The 18,651-nt window shown below is 38.1% G+C and overlaps 1 protein-coding gene and 1 long non-coding RNA gene across 2 annotated transcripts in view; one reads left to right on the forward strand and one right to left on the reverse strand.

Annotated features, from left to right (window-relative positions):
* LOC127519786 (carcinoembryonic antigen-related cell adhesion molecule 1-like) overlaps nucleotides 1–18,651 on the reverse strand; it is a 265,873-nt gene that overhangs the window by 149,449 nt on the left and 97,773 nt on the right. The window lies entirely within an intron of this gene.
* On the forward strand, nucleotides 15,816–18,023 carry LOC127519923 (uncharacterized). The gene is made up of 2 exons (XR_007931977.1): nucleotides 15,816–15,885; nucleotides 16,381–18,023. It is a non-coding gene; the product is annotated as an uncharacterized LOC127519923 (long non-coding RNA).

The raw sequence follows: 18,651 nt of genomic DNA on the forward strand, positions 1-18,651 counted from the left end.
TGGATAAGTCTATTTGATCTTTTCTTATTAGACCAAAACATACGTTTAAGGGGGTGTAAGTTTCCTGCATATATATAGTCTTTGCTCTTATTTTACTTTTACTTTTATGACTTACAGTTTATGATTTACTGCATGTTTGATGGTTGTTAAAGGGTTAGTTGGATCAGATACCCTCGGATTTCATCAAAAATATCTTCATCTGTGTTCCAAAGATGAATGAAGGTCTTACGGGTGTGGAACGACATGAGGGTGAGTAATTAATGACAGGAATTTCATTTTTGGGTGAACTAATTCTTTAATCATATATTTTGTTTTCATCAGTTTTGAGGGAAAACTAACTGCTGCTAACAATCTTGAGCATAACTGGGCTTCTGTTTATAGGTAAAACATAAAGGTCAAAATTTAGAGTGTGAGATCAAGATCATAATCAGATCTAAATCTCACCTCAAGTTCCCTTGATAGTGGTAAAGTCACAAACTGCTCAAGATATCCGCTCCTGCTCCAGTTCTGTAACCGCCACCTGAAGATGATCGAATCAATGAACATAACACAGGTGATGGGGTAAAGCTGATCCAACAAATAATACAAACCACTTGTTTTTTTTTTTGTTTTGTTTTTTTGTTTTAGTAGAAAAAAAATACTTTTTGATAATATGCCTAATTAGCAAATACACTATATTGCCAAAAGTTTTAGGACGCCTGCCTTTACGTGCACATGAACTTTAATGACATCTCATTCTTATTCTGTAGGGTTTAACATGGAGTTGGCCCACCCTTTGCTATAACTGCAACAACTCTTCTGGGAAGGCTTTCCACAAGGTTTAGGAGCGTGTTAATGAAAATTTTTGACCATTCTTCTAGAAGCTCATTTGTGAGGTCAGGCACTGGCTCAAAATCGGCCTTAAAGTCCCCTTGAAATCAAAATTTTAGTTTTTAGCTTTTAGTATGAATATGTTAGCCTTAAGGTTACGAATAAGCTGGTGTTTCTTCCAAAACAATGACAAAGTTCGCATTTAGGAGATATAAGCACTCAAATCTTACAGTCTCTCTCTTCCACTAAAATAGATCGTGGATTTTCATGACATCACTGGGGACTTCAGCTTCTCATCAAATTTTCTGTCCAATCAATGCTCTTCAGAATCTGAAGTCCCGCCCCCTCCTACACTATAAACAGACACTGAAACTGCGGCTGAAATCGGTCATTTGTTCACACATTTACTAGTGTCTACATGGTGAATGGCACATAGTGCACTATATAGAGAATAGGGAATGATTCAGACAGTGTAAATATGCTTTCCATTGACGAGAATGAAGTCGTTTTCGTGTTAGTGTCATATGAACCGCTGCAGCGAGAGCACAGTCTGCTCCGGTCCAGAGATACGAGAGCACAGAGTGGATCATATATGCAAGAGTCGGCACAGACCACAAAAGGTATCAGACCCATTTGAATTCTGCACAGAAGGCTGTATTTTAATGTGATATAGAGGACATTAGGAGGAGAAAAGGTTATTGGCTATTTAAAAAAAAAAGGGGCCGAGTTGTTCGATATATCGCCCTGTCTTCCTTTTTCAGTTGAATTAACACATTGAATAATGCTGCGCGTTCCATGGCAATTCAGTGGGCCTTTAAAATCTTCAAGTGTGTGACCAGCCTTAACTGCTCCAACACATCTGCTTGTCATTTTCAAGTAACACTGAACACCTTGATTCGCTGCTTCAGGTGTGTTTGATTAGGGTTAGAGCTGAAATCTGCAGGAAAACCAAAGAGCACTTGTAGTTATTGTTCTTGGTGTGAACGGACCTTAATTCAGATTAAAGCAGAGAAAATCTAGCAGAGAACAGTGAGAGAAATACAAGTTAAATAGACAAATGTTTGCTGTTCCCCACAAACCCAGCCAGTCAAGTGGATTTAAAACAAAAAGAGGCAGAGACAAAAAGATTCACTTTTTATAGGCCCGGTTTCTTGGACTAAGCCAGGATTAGGCCTTAAATTAGGACACTGAAGCAGCTTTTATAAACGTGCCCTAGAAAAAAACATTACTGATGTGCATCTTGAGACAAAACATTTGCAGTGACATATTTTAAGATATGTCAGTGCAAGTTGCTTTCAGTTAAAACAGCTCAAACATGCATTTTAGTCTGGGACTATCTTAAGCCTTGTCTGTGAAAACGGGGGTTGATGTGTTAAAAAGCATTGAGATATTATTCCATTGGTTCTTCTTTTATTTTACTGTTGTACAATATCAATGTGCATTTCCAGTGACAAAAAAACACACACTTTTTAAGAGCTCATTGTTAACAATATATACATTTAACAAATAAGCATAGCCAGCAAAATTAATGATGCACCAAGCATTTGTTATTATTTTATTTTTTTTGATCCAGTTCTCCTTATACTGACACCTGCTGGATGTATGCAACATGGCTGTGATCATGAACTAAGTACAATAATATAGCTAGATCTTAAAACTAGATCAGTCTTTATCCCATGTGTACACCTCATTTTAATTTTATTTATTTATTTATTTATTTATTTTTTAATGTAAATATCTTTTCCATGTTTGGAAGCTGTAGGGGGTGGTTCCCATTTCTGTTAATAAAATACTGTTTTTTCTTGTTTTTCATTAGATAGGGTCATTTATTGTATTTCTTTTCTTTTGATAATGAATTTAGTTGTTCCTGTTAGGAGATATTTTGGTGTTTGTTTGTCCTTTTGGCCTTTGCTCACCCCTGAAGCTGTGCTTTCACTTGTGCTCCTGTAAATTAACTGAAAAAAGACATTTGTTTGCCTGTTTCAGTTTATGTTGTGGCCTCAGTTGTTTATTAGAGAAACTTTAGCTTGAATCATTTGTCAATGCTGTTTTGGATCAGAGCTCTGAATAAAATCATAGAAAATAAAATGTTATTGCAAATGTCCAGTTTGTTTATTGAAACCCCAGACTGTGGTAAATGTGGTCATCACTTACATTTCATTGTGAATTTGTTGTAATTTTATTGCTGCCTCATTTGACTCGTTTCATTCTCCTGCTTTTTTTATTATTATTATTTTTATACAAAAAATCTTGGATGTTTAACTTCTTTTTATTGCGACTTTTTTGTCACTTTGCTAGACTCTTGAATGTTAAAATACAGCGTAGTATTTTTACTAATAAAACTTTGACTCAGTATTGTTTTTCTAATGTTTAGCACGTGAAAGTAAGTATGTTGTAATGTACATAATAAGAAATGCTGCAGCACAGTTTCCAGTCAAATATGTGTGAATACATTTATTATAATTTTCAGACATTTGTTACTTGTCATTATTGTCTTCATTGCTGAAATGTGCACAAACAATACATTGTAGGGCTGAATAGTTAAATATTTTTGTTGTCGAATAGACGTTTGATCTCAAATGACCTAATGTAAGGATCTGCAATAATGTGGTTTGCCCAGTGTGGCGCTGTAGCGCAAGACTGTAATTCAGCCCTCCCAGACGCTGTAACGAAGCGAGACTCAGGTGGGGATCCATTTGCTAGCTTTATTATAAAAGAACGTGGTCGTACAGGCAGGGTCAAAGCAGGGGCAAACAGGAACAGCAGGGACAGGCAGAATCGTAGTCAGGGTACAGGCAATAGTCAGGGCAGGCAGAAAACACTCACAGAACAGTATACCAGGCAAGGATCAAAGGTAGGCAGCAACGGGTCGATAACGGGTAACAGACAGGATCGGAAACAAACAGGCAGACAGGAAATAAACGCTCAGAATTGCAACAAGGGTTAACAAGACTTCGCAATGAGGTGGTGTGTGTGTGAGTCTTTTATAGTCCAGGTAATGATCTGCAGGTGTGTGTGGCAATTGGTGATTGGAGTGGAGTGTGCATGTGATTGGAAGGGAGGATTGTGGGAAATGGAGTCCAGGAACTGACAGGAACAGACGGTGATCGTGACATAACGCCCCCCTTCCGGAAGGCGCGTCCTCGCGGCGTAAATGGCACAGATAGGGAGGGGGGGTGGGTGCATTGGAGACGTAGACAGGAACAGGGTCTCCAATGCAGATCCAGGAACTCAGGCAGCCACGGTGGGTCATGTGCCACGGGCAGCCATGGTGGGTCAGGTGCCACGGGCAGCCATGGCGGGTCAGGAGCCACGGGCAGCCATGGCGGGTCAGGAGTGTCGGGAGGCCACGGCGGGTCAGGTAGCTCGGGCAACCACGGCAGGTCAGGTTCCGTAGCCGGCCACAGCAGTTCACAGGCAGTTGAAGGCCGTGGTCGTGTAAGGTCCCCACTCGCAAGCTCAAGCAGTTCGGAGGCCGCTGATGATCGCGGCCGTGCAGGGTCCCCACCCGCAAGCTCCCCACCCTCAGGTATATGGCCCCCCCCAAAAAAGTTCTTGGAGAATTCAACGGAGGCCGTGGCGGTTTCGTGGGTAAGGAGCTCGAGTGGCGCCGGCAGGGCAAGGAGCTCGGGTGGCGCCGGCAGGGCAAGGAGCTCGGGTGGCGCCGGCAGGGCAAGGAGCTCGGGTGGCGCCGGCAGGGCAAGGAGCTCGGGTGGCGCCGGCAGGGCAAGGAGCTCGGCGACGGCCTCCGTGGCCGTATCAGGAAGAGCGGGCTGCTCGGGGACGGCAGCGGGCTGCTCGGGGACTGACTCACGGGCTGGAGCGGGCTCTGGAGCGGACTCACTGGCTGGAACGACCCCTACGTTCACAGACACTGGCGGGGCGGCCATCTTGCCCGTGGGCACTGGCAAAGCGGCCATCTTGTCCATAGCATCCAGAGAGTTTGAGTGCGTAGCAACCGGCGAGCTTGAGTGCGTAGCAACCGGCGAGCTTGAGTGCGTAGCAACCGGCGAGTTTGAGTGCGTAGCAACCGGCGAGCTTGAGTGCGTAGCAACCGGCGAGCCTGAGTGCGTAGCAACCGGCGAGCCTGAGTGCGTTGCAACCGGCGGCTTTGAGTGCGTTGCAACCGGCAGGCTTGAGTGCGAGGCGGCCGGCGGGCTTGAGTGCGAGGCGGCCGGCGGGCTTGAGTGCGAGGCGGCCGGCGGAGGTTTAGGAATGCCAGCCGCTCGTGCTGAAGTCAGCGGTGGATCAGCCACACTGGAACGCAACCCTCTCCGCTTCCGGACAGATCCAGAGACGTGACGTGATTCTAGACGGTCAACGGAGATTTGACTTGGCTCTGGAAGATCAGCGGAGACATAATGTGATGATGTTGTGGCCGCCATTTTATGAATGCTCTCTGTAGAGGCAGCCATTACATGAGGGGATGAGGTGTCGCGTTCCTCCGCGACACCCACGGTAAAGCTAGAGCCACTCATCTGTAATGCCAGATCTATATATTGTTCTAGCGTCCCATCAGGGTCATGCAATGGCATGATGGAACGGAGCGGATCAGACAGTCCCCCGCGAAAGAATATCATGAGGCATACAGTGTCAAAGGTGGTTAAGTGTGCCAGTTCAATAAAGTCCTTGACATAGTCCTCTACCGTTCTGTCTCCTTGACGGAGACACATTAACTGGACGGATGGACTCATGTTAGCTGAGACAGGAACACTCACGGTAGCTGCTGGATCTTGTGTTGGCGAAGTCTTCTGTAACGAAGCGAGACTCAGGCGGGGATCCATTTTCTAGCTTTATTATAAAAGAACGTGGTCGTACAGGCAGGGTCAAAGCAGGGGCAAACAGGAACAGCAGGGACAGGCAGAATCGTAGTCAGGGTACAGGCAATAGTCAGGGCAGGCAGAAAACACTCACAGAACAGTATACCAGGCAAGGATCAAAGGTAGGCAGCAACGGGTCGATAACGGGTAACAGACAGGATCGGAAACAAACAGGCAGACAGGAAATAAACGCTCAGAATTGCAACAAGGGTTAACAAGACTTCACAATGAGGTGGTGTGTGTGTGAGTCTTTTATAGTCCAGGTAATGATCTGCAGGTGTGTGTGGCAATTGGTGATTGGAGTGGAGTGTGCATGTGATTGGAAGGGAGGATTGTGGGAAATGGAGTCCAGGAACTGACAGGAACAGACGGTGATCGTGACAGACGCAATCCAATAGAAGAAGATAAGGCACTTATGTGAATAGAGTGGTGGAACTATGACGTCACTTTGTAGGCCAACCGGCAGTTATCACAATGGTTCCCTTGACAAAAACCCAATAGGATTTTTCCATAGGCTTTTGGATTATCGCAAAAAGAAAAAAAAGAAAAAAAATTAAACATTAGCTAATTACATATTATTTCTTCTGCTCTGCTTGGTGTTTAACAAAATACAGCCAATAAATACTTTAAAATGCCTATATAAACAGTATTAAAAACATTTCTCAATGCTAGTCCTTTGGTGTACAAGAGGAATATATAGATATATATATATATATATTGGAGTTATAGTATATTGGCTACATATATAAGTCAAACTCCTTAAAATGCAATGCGAGAACTCTTAACCCAAGTTCATATGATAACAGAAAATGACATGTACCCTTCCCTAAAAGCCTTGTAGAAGGACCCTTCATGAAGGGATTCAGTTGTTCACTTTCGTTTGGAACGCCCCTACAAATGACATCCCCTTCCTGAAGTGCCTTTCAAGCACGTAAAAACACTTTTTGGAATTCGCCAAGTGACTCCCATCAGCACAGAATTGTGACGAATGTCGATCTAGAGTGACGTAGAAGTTGCATGAATTCCGATTTGACTGTTCAGACTAAGGTTGCATTGCAAAACATCAGACCTGTATCAGATTTAGGACCACATATGGAAGTGTGGCCCAAATCAGAATACAAATGATCGGATTTTGTGTGGCTTGCGCTGTTCACACTTTAAAAACAAAAAACCCAGATCTGAAGCCTCATTCAGATTAGTCTCGCATAGCCAGACCTTCAGACTGACGGCAGAAGGTCTGGACTCCATAGCAGCTTTCATTGGCCAAGAACCACATGTACACTGACATGTAAAGCAATCAAACTGTTTGTTTGTTCTGCATCATGTTTAGGGGAATCTAACAAGTTAAACTATCTCTTTTTGCTTCGACTATGTGTCTCAAGCAAAACTCTTGGGCGTCTTTTTAAGAGTCACTTCACATACTTTTGAAAATCCAGCATCTATTTGATTCTGATAAGCGTTCATCGTCACAGTTGTAAACACAACAGCTTTCTTCTTCAATGAGGGGGTTTTGCATCATGGCGGCTTTGTTTCCAGTTGGACCAGTAAAGAGTGTGACAAACGTGTGAAATCTAAACAACTAAACTACACCAAAAAAAAGTCTTGACATGAAGTTTTCATATTTTTTTCCCCTTTGGAGTCGCTACTAATTTGTCATGTCTTTCTATCACCGCATCCACCGCATCTAGTTAACCGTTTGAAGGTTTCCGCCTACTTGCGGCTGCTGTAGCCCCTCCCACTTGGAGCACAAGCCCCTCCCACTGAGAGGTTTCCGGGGCAGAAGTAATACATACTTGTCTTTGTCAATGATAGTTCCTCATCTTTGTTCAATGTTTCTGTAGATTAAAGAGTCTGAGCTGTGCATAGAAGCAGGAAGAGGCCCTTTACCTACAAACACACATGCTATAAATACTCATTGTCTCTCACAAACAAGATTGTCCACCAATAGATCACACAACATTTCTGAAAAAAAAAAAAGACTGCAGAGGTTTCAGACTCAAATCAGAACTTCAGTAAATATGGTACTGTGAGATGGCAGTTGGTTTTTAACTTTGTACTTTTTTCCACACAATTGAATAAACTGAATATATACAAACATTTTTAAATCACTAGGGGTTAGGCTCAATTTCAAATACTATTCTTCTACTTTTACATATTCAACACAACTAAATCTTTCAAAAAAAAATTTGTTAATAGAAAAAAAAATGAAGAATGTCTTCCACCTTTATGAGTTCATATGGGCATTCTATATATGTATGTATGTGTGAGTGTGTGTGTGTGTGTGTGTGTGTGTGTGTGTGTGTGTGTGTGTGTGTGTGTGTGTGTGTGTGTGTGTGTGTGTGTGTGTGTGTGTGTGTTCAAAACATGTTCAGAGCATGTGTGTGTAAAGTAGGACGGTCAAAGAAGCAGGTTGAGGGTTTTAGCAAGACAGTCTTATCAAACGGATCAAATGTTTCGATGAAGAACTGAACAACATTTTTCAGATGTTTTTTTTATTTTGTTTGTGCTACTGCAGTCTGATGGGTAAGTTAAAAAATGTATGGTTTAATTTCTTTGTTTCAGTGTAATGCTGCTACTACAGTTCAGATTACATTATTTCCTACTTTTATGTACCAGATCAGTATCATGAGATTTACATACTGTGAATCCAGGTCTCTGTGTTTAATTGGAATTTTAAGTGGAAATTTCCAGGCTTTCTACTGTGACTATAAATTTCTCTCGCTCAGAAATCCAAAACCTCAATTGAACCGCTTTCAAATATCAGGTGTTTTTTGTGATTTTCAGTATTGTAATTTCAAGGATTACAAATGCAAATTCTTCCCAGCAATTTCTCAAAAAATCTATTGAATATATCCACCAGAATTAAACTTGTACTGTCAAACTGTAATTATCATCATGTATTTATTTCCTTTTGTGTCTCTGGATGTTCTTCAGTTCATATTTAAACAACTCGATCTACACCAGATTTCAGGCTTTGTAAACCAACTTAAGCCTTAATCTGTCTCTCTTCTCTTCTTTAGGTGTGTTTGGTGCTGAAACAAATGAAATACAGTCAGTGTCAGTGACGGAGGGAGATTCTGTCACTCTAAACTCTGATCTTAATGAAATACCCGACGGCTCCATAGCATGGCAGTTTGGAGCTGAAAACTCTCTGATAGCTAAAATCAAAAGAAAGAAACAAACCTTCTCCACATATAATGGTACTGATGGGAGATTCAGAGACAGACTGAAGCTGGACGATCAAACTGGATCTCTGACCGTCACAGACATCACAACTGAACATGCTGGAGTTTATAAGCTACAAATGCTTGCAGCTAAACAGTCATCAGAAACGTTCAATGTTTCTGTCTATGGTGAGTAGAGAGCACCAATCCTGCCCTCTACATTCCCCTTTTTATTAACCATTTATATATTGAAATGTTTAATCATTTATATTTTGAGATCACAGACACACTCATTAACCATCAACACACTAAACACTCACTCAACACACTGATCTGAAAATATGATTGTTGATTAGATTTATCCAGATTCACTCATGTTTCTCAGCTCGTCTGCCTGTTCCTGTCATCAGCAGAGACTCTTCACAATGTTCTTCATCATCATCATATTGTTCATTGTTGTGTTTATCTGTGAATGTGAGTCATGTGACTCTCTCCTGGTACAAAGGAAACAGTTTATTGTCCAGCATCAATGTGTCTGATCTCAGCATCAGTCTCTCTCTACCTCTGGAGGTGGAATATCAGGATAACAACACCTACAGCTGTGTGCTGAACAATCCCATCAGCAACCAGACTCAACATCTGGACATCACTCAACTCTGTCACACATGTGCAGATACAGTGATATTAATATTGATTTACTCTCAGTTATACAGTGCTGATGTTTGATAGTGTTTGTTTTAGATCAGATGGACAGATTCACTCACACTAATGGCTCATTTTGTCCATTACAGATCAAGGCCTACCGTTATTGTACATAGTGCTGATCTCTGCTGGATCTCTGTTGACTGTAGTCGTGATGTGCTGCATCTGCAAGAAATGTAGAAAAACAGGTCAAAAGAGCAAGCAATTAATGCAGATGTCGAAATATCTACTTTTTTTAGGCACACATTTCGCTATAAGATTGAAAACTTTGTTGTTTTAACATGTATGTGATCATTGTTAATGCAGTGGAGACCTGGAAGGAAGACAGAACTGATTCAGCTTTCTGTCAACAGAAAACACGAAAAATGGTAAGATCATTTATGACTGTGTTGCAGGAAGTTGTTGCAGTTGTTGAAGCTGGTTGACTGAAGTTTTGTGTGCGGCATCAGACTGCCAGTGAACAGATGTTGATGGTCAGCCTCGGTCATTACCTTCAATAGGGAGCAGCTCGAAAAAAGCATGCTTTTATGATATTTACACTAAATGCATGTACTGTTTGAACCACAGTGTAAATGCTAACGTACTGTATGTTGGCGTTTACACATTTTGCAGATGTATAAATTAGCACAAATAAAAACATATTAGCATGTAGAAAAGTACTGTACTTTTCCTCAATAACAATAAAATATTACTGATAAATAATAATGTTTTTAAACTTGCATCAGCCAGGCTCCTGATTGACTGTATTTTTTTTTTTCCTGCAGAAATCAAAGAAGGAGGCTGTATATTCAAATGTCTCCAAAAGACGATGATCAAATACCTCTTTACACCTCTTTAGTTCACGTTTACGATTTACTCTCTGCCAGGATGGTCTCTCTCCTTGTATAACATTGTTGGGTTTCATCTGTTTTTTGTTTGTTTTTTTCATGCGCTCTCATAAGTTAGACAACACAGGACAAAGATGTCATCGTCTGAGACAGCAGAGAGAAGCCAGTCAAGCAAATGCGCTCTGTAGAGCAGTTTGTCCATTTAGGGCTACTTTAGAAACATGGCTGCGCAAAATGGCGACTTAACATGTAAGGGGACCTGCAGTGTATGTAGATAGAAATGGCTCGTTCTAAGGTAATAAAAACATAATAGTTCATCATATAACATATTTATACACCACTGAAAACATAGTTATGTATATTAAATTGCATTTCTGTCAATGGATCCTCCTAAAATTTATACATTGCACCTTTAAATATCGATCACACCCTTCACTGTTCTCACATAATCTACTTTTGTTTTAATAAATAGAAAATTGCATATTGTATGCATAGTGGTTTACAGTATCTCACATTCTGCTGCACTGTATGAAAAAAACACATCTGCTATTATGTTTATACTCTCCATTGTATAGGCTACTCCATATTGTGTATATTTGATAAAGGTGTAATTCTGTATTGTGTATATTTTGTATAAAGTGTGCATATACTGTGTATACTGTATTGTATTGTATAAATCTTTTATTGTGTATATTTTGTATTGATTCTGTAGGCCTACTATATGTAGCTATACTATTTAGTGCAGTGTATATTTTGCAGCTTATATTTGTAAATTTTATACCTATTAAGTGCACTGTCTGAAGTATGTACCCAAGACTTTCAACCATTGTATACAAATGTGTCATTAAATGTCAAATTGAGATGTGGTTAAAATTCTCTTATTAGTCCCATTAATCAAGTTGTCCATAAAACAATCAAAATAAGCCCTACAATTTAATAAAATAACATTATAAAGACACTTGATATAATGTTATTTGATAATTAGTTTTTTAGGTATTTAATAGGTTACAATAAAACATTTGTAACCTGTTTGTAAAAGGTGTTTTGTGCATGTTTGAGCTGAGTTTTCGCTGCATTTACACTGGTCTGACCAACAGGGGTCACCAGCGTGTGGCGATTCGAGCGCTTCGAAAGAGTGAATCATTTTTACGAAGCAATTGGTTCAATTGATTCAAAGTTTCGAAAAGCTGTTTCAGTTTCTCCCATCACTATTATGAACTAAATGAGACATCTACCTCAGGGGTGGTGAACGTCGGTCCTGGAGAGCCACAGTCCTGTGGAGTTTTACTTAAACCCAAATCAAACACACTTGAACAAGCTTATCAAGGTCTGAAGGGTTATATGGTCCTCCAGGACCGGAATCACCACCCCTGATTTACCTGAACACTGCGCTGCCTCCCGATGCCTGTTTATAATAATAATAATAATAATAATAATAACAAACTCAATTAAACATAGATTACTTGGATTATTATCCTATTTGTTAGATTAAAAATTATAATTCTCATCAGCAAAACAACAACAGCACATTCCTGCAATAGGACCTGAAGACAGACCTTTACTGCTTTGCAAATACATCCTTCAACTGTCTCCTTCCAATCAAGCTCTGACAGACAGATTTGTTTTTCACAGTGGGTGGAAATAAAAAAAAAAAAAAAATCATTCTATATCTATAAAAATATGATCATTTTGTTATTTTTCTCTCTCTTCCTTTCTCTCTTTTTATTATGTTTTTTGTTTGTTTGTTTGTGTTTTTGTCTGTAGATTAAAGAGTCTTACAAACCTGTTCAGAGTAGCAGAACAGGAAGAAACTCTTTACCTACAAACTAAACACTCGTGCTCTAAATACCCATTCTCTCACACACGAGATGTTTGTCCAGCTGAAACCACATTTCTGAAGAAAAACAACCACAGAAGGTTTCAGTTTGACTCTGAACTTTAAAAACTGTTACTGTGAGATGATACACAGTTTTAACTTTGGTTTTTTTGTATACACTAAAATTGAAGAATTGAATAAATATACACAACACAGTTACATTCCATTTTACTATGAAATGTAGTTCGTCCACAATTCACAATATTCTTCAGGCAACTAATTTTCAAAAAGTATGTTGAATGATAAGAATAAAGAATATTTCCATCCACTGAGAACAGTGAAAGTTTTAATAAAGGTCAGATGAACTATAACATTATGCATATGCAAATGCAGCGAGTGAAACTAGGAGGTTCAGACTCCGTCGTGGGAGGATTCACACCAGCTGGAGTGTCTTATTAGATCAGACACTGAACCGCTGAAGAAAATGTTTCACATGCTTGTTTTGTTCTGTTTGTGCTGCTGGAGTTTGACTGGTAAGTTACAAAAAATATTTTTCCCCCATTTCAGAGTAATAAAGTGGCTGCTGCTGTTCAAATTAGACTTTTATCTGCTGTTAGGTATCTAATGAATCATGAATAATATTCTACAGTGATCATAAACATCTACAAAGTCATGGAAATTCATTAGTCAAAATGTCCAGGTCTCATTAATTTAAAAAATGTATTTAAAATATCCAGCACAGTTAAACTTGTATTTTCAATCTGCAATAATTATCATATATCTGTTTTCAATAAATGAGGTAACTTTAAACACTGATTTTCCTCTAAAGCAGATCATTTTAAAACAAATTAAGGATGTGTTGCACCAATTATTTAGATAAAATCAAGGTTTATCTAATAATTCTGTTGCAACAAACTTTAAACTTTGAAATTTTCAAATTTACATTTAAACCATCACTTTGATCCTGAAGTCGCATGACTGCAAACGTTGTAGCTGTTTTTCATATGTGGGGTTAATGCATTTGTTTTTAATGTATTAAATAGCCTGGAATACTTATGAATATGCAATGTACAACTGTGTGTTGGGTTATGGTATGTGGTCTTCTGTCCTTTTTTCATAAATTATGCTGCCATATCAGTCCATTAATTTATATAAATATATTTTCAGGCAATCTGTAAGCGCTGCTGCAGTGTTTTCTCTGTCTGCTTGATTCTGACAGTCTCTCTGTAACGGTAGTGGTTACTAGTTTACAGTAGCAGTTTATAAAGACATTTTACATATTTATTTCCTTTAAGAGCTCCTGATGTCAGAGAGAAAGTTTGTGGTAGACAGTCAGAAAGGAAATTGTATTACCGTATTAACATTGTTGCTGTTTAATTACAATGGTGAGTTTTTAAATCACAGGTTAGAATTATAATCACTGATTTATTAATCTGGGTTTAACATTTGCCCCTGGTTTCACAGACAAGGCTTAAGCTAGTCCTAGTCTAAAATGCATGTTTGAGCTGTTTTAACTGAAAGTAATTTGCACTGACATATCTTAAAATATGTCACTGCCATTGTTTTGTCTGAAGATGCATACCAGTAATGTTTTTTTCTCAGGTACATTTATAAAAGCTACTTAAATACCCTAATTAAACTAAGGCTTAATCCTGGTTTAGGCTAAGCCCTGTCTGTGAAACCAGGCCATTGTGTTGCAACCAGCATTCATTATTTGTCTGTTGGTATTTCTCACCTTTCATTTAGTTTTGTGTTTCTGCTGTTCTGGATGTTCTCAACTTATAATCAAGAAAAACTTCAGCTGATTTCTGGCTTTGTAAACCATCAGAAACATTAATCAGTGTAAAATGTGTTTGTTCATCAGGTGTGTTTGGTGATTCAGTGTCAGTGATGGAGGGAGATTCTGTCACTTTATACACTGATCGTACTGAAATACATGAAGTCGAAGACATACTGTGGACGTTTGGAGTTGAAAACTCTCTCATAGCTAAAATTAAAAAAAAGAAGCAAACATTCAACACATCTGCTGTTACTGATGGGAGATTCAGAGACAGACTGAAGCTGGACGATCAAACTGGATCTCTGACCATCACAAACACCAGAACTGAACATGCTGGAGTTTATAAACTAGAGATAATATTTGGTGAACTCAATGAACTACAGAATATTGGGGCAAAATCATCATCAAAATCATTTAGTGTTTCTGTTCATGGTGAGTAGATATGTCATTTTGTCTAAACGTTCACATATTCTATTTACATATTCAAATGTTTAATCATTTTGTAGTTAGAGATGACATTCAGTGAATGTCGACACACTAAACATTCACTCAACACAAAAGTTATTACACTGATTCACTACAATTTACAAGGCTGATTGTTTTGTTCATATTTCTCTTATTCTCTGATGTCTTTCAGCTCGTCTGCCTGTTCCTGTCATCAGCAGTAACTCTTCACAATGTTCTTCATCATCATCATCAAATTGTTCATTGTTGTGTTCAGCTGTGAATGTGAGTCATGTGACTCTCTCCTGGTACAAAGGAAACAGTTTATTGTCCAGCATCAGTGTGTCTGATCTCAGCATCAGTCTCTCTCTACCTCTGGAGGTGGAATATCAGGATAAAAACACCTACAGCTGTGTGCTGAACAATCCCATCAGCAACCAGACTCAACATCTGGATATCACTCAACTCTGTCACACATGCGCAGGTACGACAGCGCTGATATAATGTGATTATTTACTGAACTGATCTCTGTCTTCTGTTGTAGATCAAACTGATTCATTGACTTACTTTAATGACTGTCTCTCTTTTCCTCTCCTTTAGTTCATCCAGTCTCAGTGTCTCTGATAGTGCTGATCTCTGCTGGATCTCTGTTGATTGTAGCTGGATTTGGGATCTTCTGCATCTGCAGGAAATGTAAAAAAATTGACAAAGAAGGCAAGTATTACATTCTCAACATTACAACAAGTAATATAACAAATAATAGGCTACTTATTTAATACTAAAATATGCTCTAAATACTTTAGTCAACTGATAACCCTATTTTATAATTTAATTAAAATTATTTTCATAACTTTGTAGTTAACATCCTTTATATGAAACTAAATCATTATGTGTAGTTACGTGCTTTGACTATTTCTGTAGATTTCACTCATTTCAGAATACACGTCTTTGTAAATAATGACACTGAACGTCGCTCTTTAGTCGTCTCCCTCAAAAACAGAATCTGCGTTTCTCAAACTGCATCAACACTGCAAATGCAAAAACAGAATTTTAAAAAAAAAAAATAAAAATGAACAAGCTTTCTCCATTATGGACATAATTTTACTTGTGTAGAGATGCAGCTGGTGCTCAAATTAAAATCTATATGAATGATGACTTTTGTTGTGCTTGTTAAACTTTGATGCTGATTAAATACAAAGAATGTAAAATACTTTACTTTTGTTAAACATCCCATTTTGGTTTGATTTATGTGTAAATTTATGTGTCTCTTTAAACTTATTGATAACTCTTTTTTGGAAATTTTGTGTGTGTAAAAGGTTATAGGCCTAATGGCAAATTAGTTAATGTCATTTTTAATATCTGCAGTGTTAACTTTGAAAGCCCTAGTAATAACATGTTGTGACCTGATCTAGTTAAGATTGAATTTTTTAATGCATCTATTATTGTTGAAACAGTTGAGACTTGTGAAGACGAGATCGCTTACGCTGAGACGACATTCTACAAAAGAGAAACACAGAATACGGTGAGACAATTTAATGTTCATTTGTTGAGTATTTGTATAATTTCAGCAGAGAGTCATATGTAGATCAGTGTGTTTTTGTCTGTATATGGAAGTCCATCTCCACCACATAAGAAAAAGAATCATGCTCTGGTAAATCATAATTATAACAAAAAGTCGAAATTATGACATACTAAATTAAAATTATGAGAAAAAATATCTAAAATTATGATTTAAAAAGTCGAAATTATGACTTAAATTTGAAATGATCACATACAAAATTTAAATTATGAGATTAAAAATCTAAAATTATGATTTAAAATGTCGAAATCATGACACTAATTTTGACTTTGTATGTCATAACTGAATTTTTAATTCACAATTTCGACATTTTATGTTATAATTCAGAGCATCACATAAATCTCACAGTACCATCAGATGTTTTTAAAAGCTTAGTTTCTTATATTATAACCTGGGATGCCTATTTTTATATCTTGTGTTATGCATTTTTTTTTACAGAAAGTTGAAGAGGAGGATTGTGTGGAATATGCACCAATCAAAATGAGAAGATGATCAAACTTCAATGTTTCTATAAGTACAATACTTAGATTGTGTGATCATTTTCAGTAGAAACCTCCTGCAATGACCTCAGACTCTGAGTCTATGGTTGAGTTTTGGGATTGTGAGAATCGCCACGTTGCATCAGGAAATCACAGCAGACAGAGAGTTGGATTATCCTAGGGGTTTAAAGTCTGATAATTAGCAATGGATTAAATCAAATGGTCTCCTAAAAACTGCAAAGGAATTTACCTTAATTGTACTACAAGGACTTTAAACAAATGATGTAAATCGTGTGGCCCATTGGAACATTTTCATGTTTTACTCTTAAAGTCAATAGTGCAAAACTGCAAGCTACTCATTAAAAGGGGTCAAAGTGAACCCTGCTGTGGTCTTATTTATTCATTTATTCACATCAGTACAGAGATGTGGTTTGATCTGTTGGGTAGACAAACAGCTTGTGCATGAGAATGCATCTCCTCTGGAGGTTTGTGTTTGAGCATGCATCTCTGAGGTGTGAATAGTGTGTCTGAGGTGTCAGACTGTGTGATAGCAAGTTGAAAAGCTTTTTCCATTCCTGCTCGCATGAAACCATTGACTTCTGCTCTACAGAGAAGCCGCTTTACTAAAAAACACTAAACTCATTCTCAAATCAAACAGTGATACTGCTGTGAACAACGAAAATATCATATTTGTGTGCATATACATGATGATCTTATGTACTCATGCTGCGATCCTGCAGTTAAGCAGTGCTACACTGTTGCTAGAGCTGGAAATAACTACTGAAACTACACTCTCAGAGTAAAAAGGTACAAGCTCTCACTGGGGTGGTACCTTCAGCCCTTTATTTCTGAGAGTGTAGTTTCAGTAGTTATTTCCAGCCATGGTAAGAGTTTAGTGTATCCAAAATGGTCAATGTTTATGATAACATCTTTATTAATATTATTTCTTATGTTAATTATTCTTTTTTATATTATTATTCTTTCACATGTTATTGATTTTCTTAATCATTTATATATTTCCTACTATATGCTCTGATATGTTTGAATATTTCCAAATGTAAGATCTTTTGGTGTCTCTTCTGTGCTGTAAGATTGAGTGGGTGTATTTTCCATTGGAATTAATTAGGTGATGTACCTTTGTATCAACATATTTCCATTTCTGCAGACATGAGATAATGCAAGATCTGCAATATTCTCAAAACAACACCTTCTGTATCTAATCTCATTTATCTTTGACGTTTGACCAGTCACTCTGACCTAGCCATTACACCAACTATGACATAATGGATAAGTCTATTTGATCTTTTCTTATTAGACCAAAACATACGTTTAAGGGGGTGTAAGTTTCCTGCATATATATAGTCGTTGCTCTTATTTTACTCTAGAATTTTACATTTTTACTTACTACATTTATTATTCCTAATTCAAATTTGATCCCTGACATAATCATTGCTGGACTGCCTGGATCTCATTTCATTAGTTTTGCATCAGGTTATAAGCAGAACTAATTTTGATACGTTTTTTTCTTATAAAGGTCATGTACTGTTTTTTTTCTGCCAGTGTCTGGGTCATTTTAAGAATAAATGCAATGTATGACTTACAGTTTATGATTTACTGCATGTTTGATGGTTGTTAAAGGGTTAGTTCACCGAAAAATGAAATTCCTGTCATTAATTACTCACCCTCATGTCGTTCCACACTTGTAAGACCTTCAGTCATCTTCAGAACACAAATTAAGATATTTTTGATGAAATCCGAGGGTATCTGATCCACAAATAGGCAGCAACGTTATTGCACCTTTTGATGTCCAGAAAGGTAGTTAAAAACATTGTTAAAATAGTCCATTTGACTACAGTGGTTCAACCTTAATGTTATGAAGCGATGAGAATACTTTGTGCACAAAAACAAAACAAAAATAACAACTTTATTCAACAATTTGAACTCGGTGCAGGCTTCCTTGTTTACGTCTGAATGGCGGCTCATTATTGCAATAACATTAGTGCCAATGTGTGGATCAGATACCCTCGGATTTCATCAAAAATATCTTCATTTGTGTTCCAAAGATGAATGAAGGTCTCACGGGTGTGGAACGACATGAGGGTGAGTAATTAATGACAGGAATTTCATTTTTGGGTGAACTAATTCTTTAATCATATATTTTGTTTTCATCAGTTTTGAGGGAAAACTAACTGCTGCTAACAATCTTGAGCATAACTGGGCTTCTGTTTAT

The sequence above is a fragment of the Ctenopharyngodon idella genome, chromosome 10 (assembly GCF_019924925.1).
Source record: "Ctenopharyngodon idella isolate HZGC_01 chromosome 10, HZGC01, whole genome shotgun sequence".
NCBI lineage: Eukaryota > Metazoa > Chordata > Actinopteri > Cypriniformes > Xenocyprididae > Ctenopharyngodon > Ctenopharyngodon idella.